The sequence below is a fragment of the Dendrobates tinctorius genome, unplaced genomic scaffold (assembly GCF_039654945.1).
Source record: "Dendrobates tinctorius isolate UK_male_01 unplaced genomic scaffold, ASM3965494v1 ptg000126l, whole genome shotgun sequence".
Taxonomy (NCBI): Eukaryota; Metazoa; Chordata; class Amphibia; order Anura; family Dendrobatidae; genus Dendrobates; species Dendrobates tinctorius.
In genome coordinates this window covers 26,166,999-26,190,728 of record NW_027361794.1, presented here as the reverse complement: position 1 = coordinate 26,190,728, position 23,730 = coordinate 26,166,999, and the positions used below count along the sequence as shown (strand labels likewise).

Here is a 23,730-nt window from a genome sequence, read left to right as displayed (position 1 = left end):
ATATAGTATATCTTGACTTCAGCAAAGCATTTGACAAAGTATCTCATACAATCCTTATTTAAAAAGTGTCTAAGTATGGAATGGACAAGGCAACTGTTAGGTGGATTCATAACTGGCTTAGTGATCGGACCCAAAGAGTGGTCGTAAATGGCTGCACATCCAGTTGGAAGAATGTCTCAAGTGGGGTAGCACAGGGCTCTGTCCTGGGCCCTGTATTGTTCAACATCTTTATCAACGATTTAGATGAAGGAATTGAGGGTAAACTGATTAAATTTGCTGATGACACAAAGCTAGGAGGGATAGCTAATACTAGAGAAGAGAGAGAGAGGATTCAAAAAGATATAAATAAACTGGAGAAGTGGGCAGCAACAAACAGAATGGTTTTTAACAGGGAAAAATGCAAAGTACTACATCTGGGCAATAAAAATGAAAAAAGCATATACAGAATGGGAGGAATAGGGCTAAGCAACAGCACATGTGAAAAAGACTTGGGCATACTAATAGATCACAGACTGAATATGAGTCAACAGTGTGATGCAGCAGCAAAAAAGGCAAATGCAATTCTAGGATGTATTAACAGAAGCATACAGTCTAGATCACGTGAAGTCATTATTTCCCTCTACTCCTCTTTGGTCAGACCTCATCTGGAATATTGTGTCCAGTTTTGGGCACCACATTTTAAAAAAGACATCAACAAACTGGAGCAAGTTCAGAAAAGAGCGACCAGAATGGTGACCGGTCTGCAAACCCTGTCTTATGAGGAAAGGTTGCAGGATTTGGGAATGTTTAGTTTGCAAAAGAGAAGACTGACAGGAGACTTAATAGCTGTCTACAAATATCTAAAGGGCTGTCACATTGTAGAAGGATCAACTTTATTCTCATTTGCACAAGGAAAGACTAGAAGCAATGGGATGAAACTGAATGGGAGGAGACACAGATTAGATATTAGAAAAAACTTTTTGACAGTTAGAGTGATCAATGAGTGGAACAAGCTGCCACGAGAAGTGGTGAGTTCTTCAATGGAAGTCTTCAAACAGAGGCTGGACAGACATCTGACTGGGATGATTTAGCGAATCCTGCTTTGAGCAGGGGGTTGGACCAGATGGCCCAGGAGGTCCCTTCCAACTCTACGATTCTATGATTAAAACTGAGGCTCCTGTATCGATGAGGATGTCTTCCCAAGGCAGCCCCTCTATTCTCCCTCTGACATAAGGTCTACCGTCCCTGCCCAGGGAAAGGGGGGCAAGGAGGGTAAGGGGAACAGGGGGAGCACTCCATTAATCAGTGTTACCTGCGGTGGGAAGCCCAAAAAATCCATCATCCCCATCTGGGCATGGCTTCCGTCCAACAGCTGCCATCTCCGCCCCAAAGAGATCCTTAGTCAGGGTCCGGTCCTCATGTTCCCGTAGCTCCTTGATCAGGGGAGCGTAGGGACGAGGAGGAGCGACCCCTCCCTGAATGACATGGACCTCCGGGCACGGATGAGTGAAAGCCGTTGGGGAAGGAACAGGAGCAGAAGGCACCTGTAAAACTGGGTTAACCATTTGAAGACCATTATACTGCTGATACTGCCTAGGGTCATTCACTGCTGGATACGGAGGTCTAACTCCGAAAGGTGGTCTGGAGAACTCCCGCGTCTGTTGGGGTTAAATGGTGCCCGGGGTTCTCGGGGAACAATCCCTGGCACAAGGCTGGGACAAAAACGTCTAACATGTCCCAGATGTCCACAAAAGTAACACAAGGGAGGACCCCTCATGGGATCCCTTGGGGGCTCTGCCGAACGGAACCTGCCCATTCTCGGTACCTGGCCGTACCCCCCTGGAACCCCTGGCCTCCCCGAATCAGCAGATACACCCCGAGGTGAATGGTACGCAAAAACATTAGACTCATCACCCCTCACCTCGGATTGCATCGTCCTAACAAAACACTCCTTTACTTTCCTCCCAATTAGGCAACATTTTTTTTAATAAATTTAAGATGGACCAGGAACATTTGGCCTAGGATTTTTTTCTCTCGGGGTTGAAGCAGCATCACACCTAACCTAGGGTCTGCATGTGCTGGAGCTGTCGGGACAATATATCTTTCCTCAACTGTGTCTGCATAAGCTGGAGCTGTTGGGACACTATATCTTGTTATGTACTACTTCACTCATTCTCCTAACTCTCTTCTCCAGTCTACAACTGTATTTACATCAGCACTGTGTCTCGAAGCTGCAGTGTCCATCTGTGACATAACTGCTCTCAGCTGCTGCTGCTGCTCGCACCCCTCCTCTCTGTGCTTCTGTGCTAGCTCCAGCATCTCACTCAGCTTTTCTAATCTCTCCCTATTTGCTGCCCCTCCCCGGGTGATCATGTTAACATATTGTTGTGTAAGCTGCCTATCAAGAGCCTGATCAAAAGTTATGACTGTCTTACACAAAGCCGCTACTTGACTATAAGCTTACCCTAGCGAATTTTTTCTATCTAGTTCCCTGTTCTCTGTGGTAAACCAACGCATACAATTTAACCACGTGGTTTCCACATTAACCCCCTCCAGCTGGGGTGTGCCAGCATATTTCTCTGCCTGCTTCCGTAACCACTCCATATTTACAGTGGTCTACAAGGACGAATTTTACTTTGTTCTAGTATCAACAAATGCAATTTAAACAAAGTTAGATACTCACACCTCTCAGATGGAAGACCTCGCTGCAGCTGTTTGGGGTCGACCAGATATCAAAAGAGGTGCAGCCGTGATTCCAGCCTCACTCGTTACGCTTGCCAAGCGTCTCCCCACGCCCTTTTAAAGCTTCTTGCTACCCGGCACAACAAATTCTCACGTCCTTGTAGATAGCTTCTTCTCATATATTTTTATAGTCTTTTTTTCTTCTGTAATTTTCTTATAAAAAAATCGGGCAGGCGGTTTCAGAGCGATCACGAGAGGTTCTCCTTCAGGCTGGCTTCCTTTGACCGGTTTAACGTATGGCCACACGCGTTTCTTTTATGTTTTTCTCTTCATTCTTCCAACCTCCAAGCCCTCATCTGCAGCTTCTTCCGGTGGTTCTTCTGGAGGCAGCTCTCCGGAGCCGCTCCTCCTGGCTGGCAATCGCCACTTGTAAGAAAAAGTTCTACTGAGAGCTGGAAGAGTCGGGAAGAAGTTCCACAGACGATCTCTTATCAAGCTGAGGTTGAAGTTTATTCGGAGATACACAGCAAAACAGATACAGAATAACAGAGGAGCTGGAATATGCGGGCAAAAACAGGGATTCAGACGGGCAGAGATTCGCTAGGAAGTCTGGCGATGATAAGGCTCTGTGCCCTGGCCATGGTGAGGCACAGCGGCATGATGGCGATGGAATGGCCTCGAGCGACAGTAACAGGGGCTTCTTATACTTTATCAGAACAAAGAAAGCTGCATTTTGCCGCAGAGGGCGTTAACATTATAATTCTAAGGCGTTTTCATGGTAATCTACAGAAACGTGGTTTAGAACAGAGAATATAATGACATAATACGAAAATATGAATTAACTTTTCTCCAAGCAAAACTAAAACCCATAAGTCATTGGTATCTATGGCTACTGTCCTAAAATCTTATCATTGTCTCCAATCTATGTCCATAAATTCTTACATCCTGACATTCTAATTACTTTACTCTTTGCTACCACACTATCACGTATAAGCATACTGACCATATATTTAGTGACCTGTGGCCCTATTGATCCAATCTTCCTCTATGCACATCTACTGAAGTTGGTAAGAGACATGATCTCATTTTCCATCCTCCATTAAGTACATTTTATTAGTTCTTTTGTAAAAGTTGAATCTTCTCTAACTTTTGACAAGATGACTGCTAGAGACAACATGGCCGCTCAGTATATTATGGCTGACCATTCTCTTACAGTATACACCGTATAACCCCAGCTTCGGTCACAGACCCTGCATCTCTCACACTGTAGAACTGACGCCGGACACACACGGTAAAACTGCGGTCGTCGGTCTTCTCATCTCTCGCACTTATACTGATAACATAAGATGGAGTCAGACGAACCCTCCTACAAAACGTGAGAACAAAGTCATTACTACAGGACTGTGTGAGAAAGGGATTTATTCTACAGGAAACGCTGGGGCCACAAATGAGAATAACATAATGTCGCTCATCTTCTCTTTCACCATAGATATTGGCAGTGAGGGCGACTTCCACTTTGCCGCAATGTGGATTTTAGTGGCCATACATAAGTAGTTTACTAGCTTCTGAAAGCTTTCTGGAAGCCGGGAAGGCCTGGTTCCCAGTAAAAGGGTAGAAGGTTTCAGAACAACCGGTCCACCATACATCTGTGCTATCAGACGCTTCACCTTCTCCCAAAGCCCAGAAACCACCGTACAAGTCCACCAAATATGTCTCATGTCACCAGATATTCCACAGCCCCTAAAACAGTCTCCCGAGATATTGGGAAAAATGCTGTGAATTTTTTCCGGTACATAATAGACTCTGTGCAATAGTTTTAAGGAGGTCTCCACAAGGGAAGTCTGGTGACTACCTCTTGATATGGTGTCACAGCTACGATACCATTCATCAATTGACTGTTCCATCCCCCAAATCCTCCTCCCACTGTAACATATACTTTAATTTTTTTAACATTTTGTGGAGAATTTATAGCATAGTAGATCAATGAGCAGAGGCGTAGCTAGGGTTTTGGTTCAGGGGGGCGAAACTTTTGAGTGGGCCCCCAACCAGGTAACCTTGATTACAACTCGGTGACGCCCAATAATAGTGGAGGAGAACCTCAGCAGAGGACCGCGCTATTGCTGAATATAATTTCTAAATAAAGACCAATATTGATATTACCGCCATATAGTGAGTGGTAGATACCTGTCCTGCACAACATACCGTATAAGAGATCACAGCACAGTTACAGATGGTGACTTACAGCTGACGTTCTTTCTGATGGAATCGTTCACTTTTCCATCTCGCCCAGACCAACATGACAACTTCTTCCAGCCAGTACTCGTCTGCAGAGATTACAACAAAGATCCATTTCATGTCTCATATTTTCAGCACTGTCACCAATGGGACTACTCCCTACCTGCACAAACTCCTTACCCTGCTGATACCCCAATGCTGAGCCGCTGCTGCTGTATGTGTCCCTTTAACTGTACCTGCTGTGTGGTTCTCTGTGCCCTCTAAATTCTAAAGCAACTCTCGAAAACAGTGCCCATATTTTGTCCCCTAGAAAGTAATAGCGCCATTTGTGCCCCTTTGACAGTCAGAGTTACCTGAGTTCCCTATAACTTATAAGTGCCCACTTTACATTTAATAATGTCATGAGTCTCCCCCCGTACAGCTCCCCTATACACAGTATGATGCTCCCCTATACACAGTATGATGCTCCCCTATACACAGTATGATGCTCCCCTATACACAGTATGATGCTCCCCTATACACTGTATGATGCTCCCCTATACACAGTATGATGCTCCCCTATACACAGTATGATGCTCCCCTATACACAGTATGATGCTCCACTATACACTGTATGATGCTCCCCTATACACAGTATGATGCTCCCCTATACACAGTATGATGCTCCCCTATACACTGTATGATGCTCCCCTATACACAGTATGATGCTCTCCTATACACTGTATGATGCTCCCCTATACACTGTATGATGCTCCCCTATACACAGTATGATGCTCCCCTATACACTGTATGATGCTCCCCTATACACTGTATGATGCTCCCCTACACACTGTATGATGCTCCCCTATACACTGTATGATGCTCCCCTATACACTGTATGATGCTCCCCTATACACTGTATGATGCTCCCCTATACACAGTATGATGCTCCCCTACACACAGTATGATGCTCCCCTATACACAGTATGATGCTCCCCTACACACAGTATGATGCTCCCCTATACACTGTATGATGCTCCCCTATACACTGTATGATGCTCCCCTATACACTGTATGATGCTCCCCTATACACTGTATGATGCTCCCCTATACACAGTATGATGCTCCCCTATACACAGTATGATGCTCCCCTATACACTGTATGATGCTCCCCTATACACAGTATGATGCTCCCCTATACACTGTATGATGCTCCCCTATACACTGTATGATGCTCCCCTATACACAGTATGATGCTCCCCTATACACTGTATGATGCTCCCCTATACACTGTATGATTCTCCCCTATACACTGTATGATGCTCCCCTATACACTGTATGATGCTCCCCTATACACAGTATGATGCTCCCCTATACACTGTATGATGCTTCCCTATACACTGTATGATGCTCCCCTATACACAGTATGATACTCCCCTATACACTGTATGATGCTTCCCTATACACTGTATGATGCTCCCCTATACACAGTATGATGCTCCCCTACACACAGTATGATGCTCCCCTATACACTGTATGATGCTCCCCTATACACTGTATGATGCTCCCCTATACACAGTATGATGCTCCCCTATACACTGTATGATGCTCCCCTATACACTGTATGATGCTCCCCTATACACTGTATGATGCTCCCCTATACACTGTATGATGCTCCCCTATACACTGTATGATGCTCCCCTATACACAGTATGATGCTCCCCTATACACTGTATGATGCTTCCCTATACACTGTATTATGCTCCCCTATACACTGTATGATGCTCCCCTATACACTGTATGATGCTCCCCTATACACTGTATGATGCTCCCCTATACACTGTATGATGCTCCCCTATACACTGTATGATGCTCCCCTATACACTGTATAATGCTCCCCTATACACTGTATGATGCTCCCCTATACACTGTATGATGCTCCCCTATACACAGTATGATGCTCCCCTATACACTGTATGATGCTCCCCTATACACAGTATGATGCTCCCCTATACACTGTATGATGCTCCCCTATACACAGTATGATGCTCCCCTATACACAGTATGATGCTCCCCTACACTGTATGATGCTCCCCTATACATAGTATGATGCTCCCCTACACACTGTATGATGCTCCCCTATACACAGTATGATGCTCCCCTATACACTGTATGATGCTCCCCTATACACTGTATGATGCTCCCCTATACACAGTATGATGCTCCCCTATACACAGTATGATGCTCCCCTATACACAGTATGATGCTCCCCTATACACTGTATGATGCTCCCCTATACACTGTATGATGCTCCCCTATACACTGTATGATGCTCCCTATACACTGTATGATGATCCCCTATACACAGTATGATGCTCCCTATACACAGTATGATGCTCCCCTATACACAGTATGATGCTCCCCTACACACAGTATGATGCTCCCCTACACACTGTATGATGCTCCCCTATACACAGTATGATGCTCCCCTACACACTGTATGATGCTCCCCTATACACAGTATGATGCTCCCCTATAAACTGTATGATGCTCCCCTATACACTGTATGATGCTCCCCTATACACAGTATGATGCTCCCCTATACACAGTATGATGCTCCCCTATACACTGTATGATGCTCCCCTATACACAGTATGATGCTCCCCTATACACTGTATGATGCTCCCCTATACACAGTATGATGCTCCCCTATACACTGTATGATGCTCCCCTATACACTGTATGATGCTCCCCTATACACAGTATGATGCTCCCCTATACACTGTATGATGCTCCCCTATACACAGTATGATGCTCCCCTATACACTGTATGATGCTCCCCTATACACTGTATGATGCTCCCCTATACACTGTATGATGCTCCCCTATACACAGTATGATGCTCCCCTATACACTGTATGATGCTTCCCTATACACTGTATGATGCTCCCCTATACACAGTATGATGCTCCCCTATACACTGTATGATGCTCCCCTATACACTGTATGATGCTCCCCTATACACTGTATGATGCTCCCCTACACACTGTATGATGCTCCCCTATACACTGAATGATGCTCCCCTATACACAGTATGATGCTCCCCTATACACTGTATGATGCTCCCCTATACACTGTATGATGCTCCCCTATACACAGTATGATGCTCCCCTATACACTGTATGATGCTCCCCTATACACAGTATGATGCTCCCCTATACACTGTATGATGCTCCCCTATACACTGTATGATGCTCCCCTACACTGTATGATGCTCCCCTATACATAGTATGATGCTCCCCTACACACTGTATGATGCTCCCCTATACACAGTATGATGCTCCCCTATACACTGTATGATGCTCCCCTATACACTGTATGATGCTCCCCTATACACTGTATGATGCTCCCCTATACACAGTATGATGCTCCCCTATACACAGTATGATGCTCCCCTATACACTGTATGATGCTCCCCTATACACTGTATGATGCTCCCCTATACACTGTATGATGCTCCCTATACACTGTATGATGATCCCCTATACACAGTATGATGCTCCCCTATACACAGTATGATGCTCCCCTACACACAGTATGATGCTCCCCTATACACTGTATGATGCTCCCCTATACACTGTATGATGCTCCCCTATACACTGTATGATGCTCCCCTATACACTGTATGATGCTCCCCTATACACAGTATGATGCTCCCCTATACACTGTATAATGCTCCCCTATACACTGTATGATGCTCCCCTATACACTGTATGATGCTCCCCTATACACAGTATGATGCTCCCCTATACACTGTATGATGCTCCCCTATACACAGTATGATGCTCCCCTATACACTGTATGATGCTCCCCTATACACTGTATGATGCTCCCCTATACACAGTATGATGCTCCCCTATACACAGTATGATGCTCCCCTATACACTGTATGATGCTCCCCTATACACAGTATGATGCTCCCCTATACACTGTATGATGCTCCCCTATACACAGTATGATGCTCCCCTATACACAGTATGATGCTCCCCTATACACTGTATGATGCTCCCCTATACACAGTATGATGCTCCCCTATACACTGTATGATGCTCCCCTATACACTGTATGATGCTCCCCTATACACAGTATGATGCTCCCCTATACACTGTATGATGCTCCCCTATACACTGTATGATGCTCCCCTACACTGTATGATGCTCCCCTATACATAGTATGATGCTCCCCTACACACTGTATGATGCTCCCCTATACACAGTATGATGCTCCCCTATACACTGTATGATGCTCCCCTATACACTGTATGATGCTCCCCTATACACAGTATGATGCTCCCCTATACACAGTATGATGCTCCCCTATACACAGTATGATGCTCCCCTATACACTGTATGATGCTCCCCTATACACTGTATGATGCTCCCCTATACACTGTATGATGCTCCCTATACACTGTATGATGATCCCCTATACACAGTATGATGCTCCCCTATACACAGTATGATGCTCCCCTACACACAGTATGATGCTCCCCTACACACTGTATGATGCTCCCCTATACACAGTATGATGCTCCCCTACACACTGTATGATGCTCCCCTATACACAGTATGATGCTCCCCTATACACAGTATGATGCTCCCCTATACACTGTATGATGCTCCCCTATATACTGTATGATGCTCCCCTATACACTGTATGATGCTCCCCTATACACTGTATGATGCTCCCCTATACACAGTATGATGCTCCCCTATACACTGTATGATGTTCCCCTATACACAGTATGATGCTCCCCTATACACAGTATGATGCTCCCCTATACACTGTATGATGCTCCCTATACACTGTATGATGCTCCCCTATACACAGTATGATGCTCCCCTACACACTGTATGATGCTCCCCTATACACAGTATGATGCTCCCCTATACACTGTATGATGCTCCCCTATATACTGTATGATGCTCCCCTATACACTGTATGATGCTCCCCTATACACTGTATGATGCTCCCCTATACACTGTATGATGCTCCCCTATACACAGTATGATGCTCCCCTATACACAGTATGATGCTCCCCTATACACTGTATGATGCTCCCTATACACTGTATGATGATCCCCTATACACAGTATGATGCTCCCCTATACACAGTATGATGCTCCCCTATACACAGTATGATGCTCCCCTACACACAGTATGATGCTCCCCTATACACTGTATGATGCTCCCCTATACACTGTATGATGCTCCCCTATACACTGTATGATGCTCCCCTATACACTGTATGATGCTCCCCTATACACAGTATGATGCTCCCCTATACACTGTATGATGCTCCCCTATACACAGTATGATGCTCCCCTATACACTGTATGATGCTCCCCTATACACAGTATGATGCTCCCCTACACACTGTATGATGCTCCCCTATACACAGTATGATGCTCCCCTATACACAGTATGATGCTCCCCTATACACTGTATGATGCTCCCCTATACACTGTATGATGCTCCCCTATACACAGTATGATGCTCCCCTATACACTGTATGATGCTCCCCTATACACAGTATGATGCTCCCCTATACACTGTATGATGCTCCCCTATACACTGTATGATGCTCCCCTATACACTGTATGATGCTCCCCTATACACTGTATGATGCTCTCCTATACACTGTATGATGCTCCCCTATACACTGTATGATGCTCCCCTATACACTGTATGATGCTCCCCTATACACTGTATGATGCTCCCCTATACACTGTATGATGCTCCCCTATACACTGTATGATGCTCCCCTATACACAGTATGATGCTCCCCTATACACTGTATGATGCTCCCCTATACACAGTATGATGCTCCCCTATACACTGTATGACGCTCTCTTATACACAGTCTAATCCACCCTCACTGTATATACACTGACCGCTTAGTATTCCCCAAATTGTTTGATAGCTCCAACACTGTAATCTCCACACTGTATGATGGCCCGCTAGATAGCCTCCATATAGTATAATGTGCCAGACAAGTTCACTATAGTCCTCAATATAGTATAATGCACTCCCCATAGGCAGACCCTATAGAATAATGCAGCCCTTTATATAATGCACCCCATAGGCAGCCTCATAAAAAATAAATCCAAAACTCACCTTTCCTCCTGGTTTCTTCACTGCTGCGAGCTCCCGCACATCTCCGGACTGTAGGCTCCGAGTAGTGACGTCTTCGCGACCCCCTGTCAGTGTTGGCGTTAGTGACATCAGAAGCTGATGAGAGGGGGATGATGGGAGAGGGAGCGTAATGCTCCTCCTCTCATCAATGCAGTCAGCTGAAATGGCCTCCAGCCAACACAGTTGATTTTGCAATGACAGGTGGGGACCCACTGCTGGCGCAGGGCCCTAGCGCCTGCTCACGGGCCCCATAGCGGCCAGGTGGCAGAGCAGGGAGATCGATTCTGCCTGATCTGCCGCAGAATGTAACACTATCGGCGTGCTGTGGGTGGGTCCCCTCAGAGCGCTGGTCCCGGGGTGACCTCCCTCCCCCCCCCTGTAGCTCCCCACATTGTAGGGTTAGAGATAAGTCACCTGCATTACTGATACTAATATATCACACTAGTAACATGTCCATGCCACTAACAATCGCTGCATAGAAAAACACTATTCCACAGCTATTTGTCACGAAGCACTAACTGCTGCTGTGGCACTACAAGTGCCAGACTTCACTTCCCAGTAGGAGCAGCAAACACTAGTTAGGCTGTGTGCACACGTTGTGGATTCTGCTGCGGATCTGCAGTGGACTTGGTCCTGCGGATCAGCAGTTTCTGCTGCGTTGTACAGTACAGTCTATGAGAAATGAAGAACACAATGCACACGCTGAGGATTTTCTGCGGATTTAAATCTGCAATATGTCAATTCTTTGTGCGGAATCTGCAGGTGTAAAAACGCAGGGGAAATCCGCACAAAATCTGCACTAAATCCGCAGGTAAAACGCCGGTCATTTAACCTGTGGATTTACCTGTGGATTTGGCCAAATCCGCGCGTAAAAATCCGCAGAGTAATCCACAACGTGTGCACATCCCCTAATCCTCCAGGACTCGCTGTCAGCCTGGTAACGGGTAGGTTAATAATTACACGCCAGCACAAACAGCGAGATAAGGTGATACACTGGTTTAACCCTCCCTCTGCCTGCCAGGGAGGATGCGCCGCTCTCTCTGCACAGCTCAATGCCTGCAGCCAGCAGTGCGATCTCTAGTTTGCACTTTTCCTGGTTTTCTCTCAGTCCCAAAGTGCAGTAAATTCCCAGGCCAAGACAAAGCATCGCCATATAGCGCATCAGTGACCGCTGCAAAGTGCCTGAAAACTATGTAACACGTAAGGAGAGCATCATGTAATGAATATTACACCCAAATAGCAGTAAGTTGTATGTATATATCCAAAGCAACAGATTAGACACTTCAAATAGCAATTAACATAGATACTCATCAATCCCCATGCTGTGTGCAGTGTCCACCGGTCCTGGAGCAGCGGCTCCTCAGCTGTCAGGCTCCTCTCAGTCAGAAGCAATCAAGTGCAGAGCAGACAGTGAACTCAGCTCACAGGCAGAGGCAGAGCCCCCCGCGGTCAGGCTGCTGCTGGAGCTGATGACTTCTCTGCAGCAGGGAGCTTTCAAGGAGAGCGCGCTCAGCCAGGATTGAGTGAGTCACCTCCCCTCCCCCTCTCCTCTGCAGAAGAACGGTCACATGACTCACTCCCTGCTGCAGCATGGAATTGTATCGGCACAATCTGCACGCCGATATAGTTACATAGCATAGCTCGGGTGGGCCCCATCAGAGCGCGGGGCCCGGGGCCACCGCCCCCTCTGCCCCCCCCGGTAGCTAAGCTACTGCAGTACACAGATCACTAAATGCTCTCCTTTTCTTTGTGACTTCTACGGAATAATCGTTGAATAATAAACCTTTGTAGCCTCTAATAGTGATCCGAGTCGACTTTTTTTCTGTAATGTTGTAGAAGGACAGATTTAGCCACAAAGTCCAGATATTTCATAATTACCGGTCTTGCTCTACTAGAAGGAGAGGGAGAATTGTGCTGCTGGGGCAGAGGTGGACCCACTCTGGGGGCTCTTTCTACTTTCATACTGTTTTCTATCCCCAACGATCTGGGAAGTTCCTCCATACAAATCTTCATTAAATGAGTAGGGGGGATAGATTCTGGGAGACGTATTATCCTTAGATTGTTTCTCCTCGATCTGTTTTCTAGATCATTTACTTTTTCAGACAATTGCAGGCTCAATTTTGTGGCTTTTCTCAGCTTTAGTTGTATATACTGAAGTTCATCCTCTGCTGCACTCAATCTGTGCTCAGCTATATCAAGCCTTCAGACTGCTGGGTGATGGAAGCCTGCGGCTGCTGCAATGATGCAGAAACTGTTTGTTCAAGTCTTTTTTATGTCTGGTGCCAATATTTTAGCCTCCTCTGCAGCCAGAGCTTTATATGATATATTAAGTCCAGCTGGTAGTTCCCCCTCTTCCTCCCCCGTCTGTATCGTATGCGGTGCTGTGCCCGAGGACTTACTAGATTTCTTTGCTTTTGGAGTGTCGGGCGCCATCTTGTTGCACGCTTCTAGTGGTGTGTGGGGATTTAAACTTTTCCGGGACCCGCTTCTGTTAATAAATCTCTCCATGCGCCGCCGATGGAGATGTCTGGAGAGTCTCACTGACAGGCAATTAGCCAGTCGCAAGGTTGAATAGGTCCCAGTAATCTCACTGAGAGAAGCTGGTTTACAGACCTCTTGTCACACCGGAAGTTCCTGATATGTGTTTTAGCGCACTTATAAATATTTATATCCATGTTCATTTTAGTTAACATTTAATAAAATTCAGCAAAAATACCTATTTGAATAAAAAGCATAGTGAGCTCTTACTTCACTGCCTGCAGAGCAGGCACCGAGAACGGAGAAAAAGAAAGAGCCGATCGCCATATTAGATGGAAGCTCTGGGATGGAATTCCCCATAGTGCCGAGCTCAAAGAGTAAAATCAACTCAATTCAATAATGTGGGAATTCATTCTGCTCACAACAGCATGAACAGTAAACCAGAGAGGTAATATACCAGGGTCGTGGACAGGAAACCAGAGAGGTAACATACCAGGGTCGTGGACAGGAATCCAGAGAGGTGGGATATCAGGATCATGGACAGGAAACAAGAAAGGTAATATACCAGGGTCACGGACAGGAAACCAGTGAGGTAAGATACCAGGGTCATGGACAGCAAACCAGAGAGGTAAGATACCAGGTTCATGGACAGAAAACCAGAGGTAATATACCAGGGTCGTGGACAGTAAACCAGAGAGGTAATATACCAGGGTCATAGACAGGAAACCAGAGAGGTAATATACCAGGGTCATAGACAGGAAACCAGAAACGTAATATACCAGGGTCATGGACAAGAAACCAGAGAGGAAATATACCAGGGTCATGGACAGAAAACCAGAGAGGTAATATACCAGAGTAATGGACAGGAAACCAGAAATGTAATATACCAGGGTCATGGACAGAAAACCAGAAAGGTAATATGCCAGGGTCATGGACTGAAAACCAGAAATGTAATATACCAGGGTCATGGACAGAAAACCAGAGAGGTAATATACCAGGGTCATGGACAGAAAACCAGAAAGGTTATATACCAGGGTCATGGACAGGAAACCAGAAATGTAATATACCAGGGTCAAGGACAGAAAACCAGAAAGGTAATATACCAGGGTCATGGACAGGAAACCAGAAATGTAATATACCAGGGTCATGGACAGAAAACCAGAGAGGTAATATACCAGGGTCATGGACAGGAAACCAGAAATGTAATATACCAGGGTCATGGACAGAAAACCAGAGAGGTAATATACTAGGGTCATGGACAGGAAACCAGAGAGGTAATATACCAGGGTCATGGAGGGTCATGGACAGGAGCCTAGAAACGTAATATATCAGGTTCATGAACAGAAAACCAGAGAGGTAATATACTAGGGTCATGGACAGGAAACCAGAGAGGTGGGATATCAGGATCATGGACAGGAAACAAGAAAGGTAATATAACAGGGTCACGGACAGGAAACCAGTGAGGTAAGATACCAGGGTCATGGACAGCAAACCAGAGAGGTAAGATACCAGGTTCATGGACAGAAAACCAGAGGTAATATACCAGGGTCGTGGACAGTAAACCAGAGAGGTAATATACCAGGGTCATAGACAGGAAACCAGAGAGGTAATATACCAGGGTCATGGACAAGAAACCAGAGAGGAAATATACCAGGGTCATGGACAGAAAACCAGAGAGGTAATATACCAGAGTAATGGACAGGAAACCAGAAATGTAATATACCAGGGTCATGGACAGAAAACCAGAGAGGTAATATACCAGGGTCATGGACAGGAAACCAGAAATGTAATATACCAGGGTCATGGACAGAAAACCAGAAAGGTAATATACCAGGGTCATGGACAGGAAACCAGAAATGTAATATACCAGGGTCATGGACAGAAAACCAGAGAGGTAATATACCAGGGTCATGGACAGGAAACCAGAAATGTAATATACCAGGGTCATGGACAGAAAACCAGAAAGGTAATATGCCAGGGTCATGGACTGAAAACCAGAAATGTAATATACCAGGGTCATGGACAGAAAACCAGAGAGGTAATATACCAGGGTCATGGACAGAAAACCAGAAAGGTTATATACCAGGGTCATGGACAGGAAACCAGAAATGTAATATACCAGGGTCAAGGACAGAAAACCAGAAAGGTAATATACCAGGGTCATGGACAGGAAACCAGAAATGTAATATACCAGGGTCATGGACAGAAAACCAGAGAGGTAATATACCAGGGTCATGGACAGGAAACCAGAAATGTAATATACCAGGGTCATGGACAGAAAACCAGAGAGGTAATATACTAGGGTCATGGACAGGAAACCAGAGAGGTAATATACCAGGGTCATGGAGGGTCATGGACAGGAGCCTAGAAACGTAATATATCAGGGTCATGAACAGAAAACCAGAGAGGTAATATACTAGGGTCATGGACAGGAAACCAGAGAGGTGGGATATCAGGATCATGGACAGGAAACAAGAAAGGTAATATAACAGGGTCACGGACAGGAAACCAGTGAGGTAAGATACCAGGGTCATGGACAGCAAACCAGAGAGGTAAGATACCAGGTTCATGGACAGAAAACCAGAGGTAATATACCAGGGTCGTGGACAGTAAACCAGAGAGGTAATATACCAGGGTCATAGACAGGAAACCAGAGAGGTAATATACCAGGGTCATAGACAGGAAACCAGAAACGTAATATACCAGGGTCATGGACAAGAAACCAGAGAGGAAATATACCAGGGTCATGGACAGAAAACCAGAGAGGTAATATACCAGAGTAATGGACAGGAAACCAGAAATGTAATATACCAGGGTCATGGACAGAAAACCAGAGAGGTAATATACCAGGGTCATGGACAGGAAACCAGAAATGTAATATACCAGGGTCATGGACAGAAAACCAGAGAGGTAATATACCAGGGTCATGGACAGGAAACCAGAAATGTAATATACCAGGGTCATGGACAGAAAACCAGAAAGGTAATATACCAGGGTCATGGACAGGAAACCAGAAATGTAATATACCAGGGTCATGGACAGAAAACCAGAGAGGTAATATACCAGGGTCATGGACAGGAAACCAGAAATGTAATATACCAGGGTCATGGACAGAAAACCAGAGAGGTAATATACTAGGGTCATGGACAGGAAACCAGAGAGGTAAGATACCAGGGTCATGGACAGAAAACCAGAGAGGTAAGATACCAGGCTAAAAGTTATGAGGTCCAGAATAAATGCCTGAATCATTTCTTATGTACTGATGAGTATTTTTGTGGCTATTTAAATGTATAAATATTTTAACCATGATAATTTTATGTAGATTTTATTTTAATTGTTTAAATGAAAATAATTATAAGCTCAAACTTCACAGCGTGAGGAGCAGGCACAGAGGGCAGTAAATCAGCAGAATGAGCCGAACGCTGCATCACTTCAGAAAGTGAGGTGAACGGAGTCCAATATTTTGGGAATCCATTCTGCTCACTAATAGCAGTATGGGCCGGAGACCAGAAGCACAGTGTACTAGGACACAGAGAGAAACATGGGTTCCAGGACATATGGGCCCCGATATCCTGTTAAAAAACTAGAAATCAGGAATATCAAGGAATTTATGGAAAAAAGAAGAAAAGAGAAAATGTTGATGGGTAAGTTTTTCATATTAGGCTCAATATATACCTGGCTTGGTTTTAATAAGGTGGAAATATAATTTTCCCACCAGGTTCAGGAATTGACAAGGAAGTTATCGATTGTAACCAGAACCTTTGAAATTTCGGGATATTACAGACCCGCTTTTTAATTTGACATATGTTAAATCTACTGATCTCAAAGAACAGCTGCCCATAATAATATATGTTATTCACCATAAATACTGGACGTGAAGCACCATGTATCTTATCAATGGTATCTAGTGGAGCAGAAGCTATCCTCCAGGAACACAGACCGATATAGTATATCATTAATCTGCAGAGAGCTTATCACTATAGTCGGATGGTAGATATATATCTAGATGGGAAAAGATGACTAGGGGGAAAGGGTGAGGATGGAAGTAAGATGGGGAATTGTGGCCGGGGAGAGAGCACAGTAGGAGCTCATCCGCGCTGATTCTACTGGCAAGAATCTTCTTATGGGAGAGAAAGAAGGGGAACTACAATATATTTGATCATATATATTATATTTATATCTAATTTATAACCCACTTGCTGATTGTCTCTCTTAGGCCAAACACATCCACACAATCACAGGGAGTGAGTGTGAGGACAAAATAGTATTGTGACCCGGTCACTGCTTCACATAGAGTCTTCATTGCTAGTGCATCAATCAAGAAGCAGGAGAACGTGGCGAACCCCACAATGTCCACATACCAAAGAGGCAGACACAGACAAGACCGATCTATAGAGAGGATTCCATTACCCAGAGGCGCTCTTTTAAGCACGTTTCGCTTGTAATGCTTCCTCAGAAAGGGGTTTCTACAAGAGAAACGCGGGTAATGTGCAGTTTGCCCCGTTCTGCTGCTTCTGGATTTATGCACCAGCAATGAAGACTCCATGTGAAGCCGTGACCGTGTCATGCCCATAATGCCACACATGCCCTATGGAATCGGCTTTATAACATTCATTGTTTGTACTATTTTTTGAATGTTTCCATGAGCACTGTCACTTTATGAGTCTACAATGTAATATTTATTCCTGTGTGGATTGTAAACCCGTTCTATATATTCTTTGTATCTGGGTTTATTGTGAATTGCTATTGACCATTCGGCGGAGACCTTACACCTGAGATATGTAATGATATAGGATGATAAGCGATATAATTGTTATACTTCTTCCATATGGACTTTCCACTTACAATTATATATACAGTCATATGTAAAAGTTTGGGCACCCCTATTAATGTTAACCTTTTTTCTTTATAACAATTTTGGTTTTTGTAACAGGTATTTCAGTTTCTTATATCTAATAACTGATGGACTCAGTTATATTTCTGGATTCAAATGAGGTTTATTGTACTAACAGAAAATGTGCAATCTGCATTTAAACAAAATTTGACCGGTGCAAAAGTATGGGCACCCTTATCATTTTCTTGATTTGAACACTCCTAACTACTTTTTACTGACTTCCTGAAGCACTAAATTGGTTTTGTAACCTCATTGAGCTTTGAACTTCATAGCCAGGTGTATCAAATCATGAGAAAAGGTATTTAAGGTGGCCACTTGCAAGTAGTTCTCCTATTTGATTCTCCTATGAAGAGTGGCATCATGGGCTCCTCAAAACAACTCTCAAATGATCTGAAAACAAAGATTATTCAACATAGCTTTTCAGTGGAAGGATACAAAAAGATGTCTCAGAGATTTAACCTGTCAGTTTCCACTGTGAGGAACATAGTAAGGAAATGGAAGAACACAGGTACAGTTCTTGTTAAGCCCAGAAGTGGCAGGCCAAGAAAAATATCAGAAAGGCAGAGAAGAAGAATGGTGAGAACAGTCAAGGACAATCCACAGACCACCTCCAAAGACCTGCAGCATCATCTTGCTGCAGATGGTGTCACTGTGCATCGGTCAACAATACAGCGCATGCATAACGCCTTTTTGTATGACCAAACAACTCAATCTTTGTTTCATCAGTTCACAGGACCTTCTTCCAAAATGTAACTGGCTTGTCCAAATGTGCTTTTGCAGACCTCAGGCGACTCTGTTTGTGGCGTGCTTGCAGAAACGGCTTCTTTCGCATCACTCTCCCATACAGCTTCTCCTTGTGCAAAGTGCGCTGTATTGTTGACCGATGCACAGTGACACCATCTGCAGCAAGATGATGCTGCCGGTCTTTGGAGGTGGTCTGTGGATTGTCCTTGACTGTTCCCACCATTCTTCTTCTCTGTCTTTCTGATATTTTTCTTGGCCTGCCACTTCTGGGCTTAACAAGAACTGTACCTGTGTTCTTCCATTTCCTTACTATGTTCCTCACAGTGGAAACTGACAGGTTAAATCTCTGAGACAACTTTTTGTATCCTTCCACTGAAAAGCTATGTTGAATAATCTTTGTTTTCAGATCATTTGAGAGTTGTTTTGAGGAGCCCATGATGCCACTCTTCATAGGAGAATCAAATAGGAGAACTACTTGCAAGTGGCCACCTTAAATACCTTTTCTCATGATTTGATACACCTGGCTATGAAGTTCAAAGCTCAATGAGGTTACAAAACCAATTTAGTGCTTCAGGAAGTCAGTAAAAAGTAGTTAGGAGTGTTCAAATCAAGAAAATGATAAGGGGGCCCATACTTTTGCACCGGTCAAATTTTGTTTAAATGCAGATTGCACATTTTCTGTTAGTACAATAAACCTCATTTGAATCCAGAAATATAACTGAGTCCATCAGTTATTAGATGTATGAAACGGAAATAGCTGTTGCAAAAACCAAAATTGTTATAAAGAAAAAAGGTTAACATTAATAGGGGTGCCCAAACTTTTACATATGACTGTATGTAAAGGATTTTTCTAAACTACATTTTGGGACAGATTAGATTCGTTTTATATACATACCTGATGATTTCTCTCTGCATAATCTCTTCTTTTTACATTTTTTTATGTGTTTTGTTGAAATACAGATATATTTCATACTGAAATGTTGTTTATGGGAGTAACTCTTGTAGGCTATGTTGTTGATTTCTACTTCTGAATATATGGAGGACCTCATTTGGGCTTTTTATATATATATATATATGGTTAGACAAACAAACTACATAGAGCGGCAAAAGGTGTATACATGATAACCTCATACTGCAGGGAGAGACATGTATTCTAGAATACTAAAGAAAGTGATAACACAAAATGACAATATTTAGGAGTATTTCACCAAACCCCATTACAGTCCATAAATCCCCATGTCCCTTTTAACTAATGTCATTACTCACATAACTCTTCACATATTGACAACTGTATTGTCCTCATCACAGACACTGCTTACTACCATATGACACCATTACTTACTCTCACAATGCCCTGCAGCTACTCCTATTAACCCTTGTGTATGCCAACCATACCTGCTTATGGCTCTGATGTCATTTTATGTCTCCATTCTGGCTAGAGCTCCCATAAAGTCATCTCATTAGCTGCAAAGTTAGTTAGCGAAAGATTTTCTATGATGGCAGCTCAGTCTGACATGGCTGTTCAATATATTTACTACTGATCATTCTCGTACAATGAGTGTTTTTATTGTAACACTAGCTGAAGAGCCCGGCGCTGCCAGGGCATAGTAACTAACTGTGGTTAGTTATAGCAAATTATAATTATCCTCCATCCCATAGTCCTGTGCCCATATACCCATCATACATATCTACGATCCCATAGGCCCGTGCCCATATATCCATCATACATATCCTCCATCCCATAGTCCACTGCCCATATACCCATCACACATCCTTCATCTCATAGTCCCATGCCCATATACCCATCATACATATCCTCCATCTCATAGTCCTGTGCCCATATACCCATCATACATATCCTCCATCCCATAGTCCCATGCCCATATACCCACCATACATATCCGCCATCCCATAGTCCCGTGCCCATATACCCGTCATACATATCCTCCATCCCATAGTCCAGTGCCCATATACCCATCACACATCCTCCATCATACATATATCCATCATACATATCCTCCATCCCATAGTCCAGTGCCCATATACCCATCACACATCCTCCATCCCATAGTCAACCATTATATCATTTCCCACATTCTGAACAGTTAAAAGGCTTCTCCCCCATGTGAGTTCTTTGGTGCTTAAACAAATATGATTTACAGTTAAAACATTTCCCACATTCTGAGCAGGAAAAAGGCTTCTCCCCTGTGTGAGTTCTATGGTGTTTAACCAAATGTGATTTGCAATTAAAACATTTCCCACATTCTGAACAGCAAAAAGGCTTCTCCCCTGTTTGAGTTATACGGTGCATAATCAAATCTGATTTCCTTGTAAAACATTTCCCACATTCTGAACAGGAAAAAGGCTTCTCCCCTGTGTGAATTCTTTGGTGACTAACCAAATGTGATTTCTTTGTAAAACATTTCCCACATTCTGAACAGGAAAAAGGTTTCTCCCCTGTGTGAGTTCTATGGTGATTAACCAAATGTGATTTCTGGATAAAACATTTCCCACATTCTGAACATGAAAAAGGCTTCTCCCCTGTGTGAGTTCTCTGGTGCTTGACACAAACTGATTTCTTTGTAAAACATTTCCCACATTCTAAACAGCAAAAAGGCTTCTCCCCCGTGTGAGTTCTTTGGTGCTTAACCAAATCTGATTTCTTTGTAAAACATTTCCCACATTCTGAACAGCAAAAAGTCTTGTCCCCTGTGTGAGTTCTATGGTGACTAACCAAATCTGATTTCTGGTTAAAACATTTCCCACATTCTGAACAGGAAAATGGTTTCTCACCTGTGTGAGTTTTATGGTGAGTAACAAAATGTGATTTATGTGCAAAACATTTCCCACATTCTGAACATGAAAAAGGCTTCTCCCCTGTGTGGGTTCTATGGTGATTAGCCACATATGATTTCTTTGTAAAACATTTCCCACATTCTGAAAAGGAAAAAGACTTCTCCCCTGTGTGAGTTTTCTGGTGTGTAACAAAATTAGATTTCTGGTTAAAACATTTCCCACATTCTGAACAGGAAAAAGGTTTCTCGCCTGTGTGAGTTTTATGGTGAGTAACAAAATGTGATTTATGTGCAAAACATTTCCCACATTCTGAACATGAAAAAGACTTCTCCCCTGTGTGGGTTCTATGGTGATTAGCCACATATGATTTCTTTGTAAAACATTTCCCACATTCTGAACAGGAAAAAGACTTCTCCCCTGTGTGAGTTTTCTGGTGTGTAACAAAATTAGATTTCTGGTTAAAACATTTCCCACATTCTGAACAGGAAAAAGGTTTCTCGCCTGTGTGAGTTTTATGGTGAGTAACAAAATGTGATTTATGTGCAAAACATTTCCCACATTCTGAACATGAAAAAGACTTCTCCCCTGTGTGGGTTCTATGGTGATTAGCCACATATGATTTCTTTGTAAAACATTTCCCACATTCTGAACAGGAAAAAGACTTCTCCCCTGTGTGAGTTTTCTGGTGTGTAACAAAATTAGATTTCTGGTTAAAACATTTCCCACATTCTGAACAGGAAAAAGGTTTCTCGCCTGTGTGAGTTTTATGGTGAGTAACAAAATGTGATTTATGTGCAAAACATTTCCCACATTCTGAACATGAAAAAGGCTTCTCCCCTGTGTGGGTTCTATGGTGATTAGCCACATATGATTTCTTTGTAAAACATTTCCCACATTCTGAACAGGAAAAAGACTTCTCCCCTGTGTGAGTTTTCTGGTGTGTAACAAAATTAGATTTCTGGTTAAAACATTTCCCACATTCTGAACAGGAAAAAGGTTTCTCCCCTGTGTGAGTTCTATGGTGCTTAACCAAATCTGATTTCTTTGTTAATTTCCCACATTGAGAACAGGAAAATCTATTGTCTGTTATGTGTATTTTTTCATGTTTAAGAAAAGTCTTTTCAAGAAAACTATTTCCATATTCTGAATCTGAAAATGGCTCCTTTCCTTTAGAAGCAATTAATTTTTTAATGCCTATATTGTGACTTTGATTTTCCTTAGTAGTTGGTAATGAACCAAAAGATGGGACCTGTTTCATAGGATCAGATGACAGATCTTTGCTATGAAGGGATGATGGTATATCTGGAGTAATGGCAATCACTTCAGTTGTATCCTGTGTGATCTCAAGATCATCAGATTTAAAAATTGAAGATGTCAGCGTTCCTAAAAATAAAACCAGTTAATAATTTTGAATAAAATATCTTCAAATTTTATACTTTTGAACATTTCTACTTAAGCTGTCCATAAAAGATACAAGCTTTTTAAAACCATTGAATTATTCACCAAGACAATGAGAGTTCACAGTCTAATCGAAAGCCTCATAGCATGAACCAGTGCATCATGGTGTTCAATGGTTTGTTCATTCTGCCTCCCAAACATGGAATAAAAAGCCAACAAACAATGTTATATAGGCAAAAATTATACCAATAAAACTTCTACTCATCTCACGGAAACACAAGACACCACTAAGGTCCATCATCTGTCAGAAGAAAACCAAAAGGTTTCCACAATATTTGTGGCTCAAAAGC

The 23,730-nt window shown here is 43.4% G+C and overlaps 1 pseudogene; it reads right to left on the bottom strand.

Moving 5' to 3' along the window:
• Nucleotides 1-21,257: 21,257 nt before the first annotated feature.
• On the bottom strand, nucleotides 21,258-23,428 carry LOC141047199 (uncharacterized; annotated as a pseudogene).
• Nucleotides 23,429-23,730: the final 302 nt, after the last annotated feature.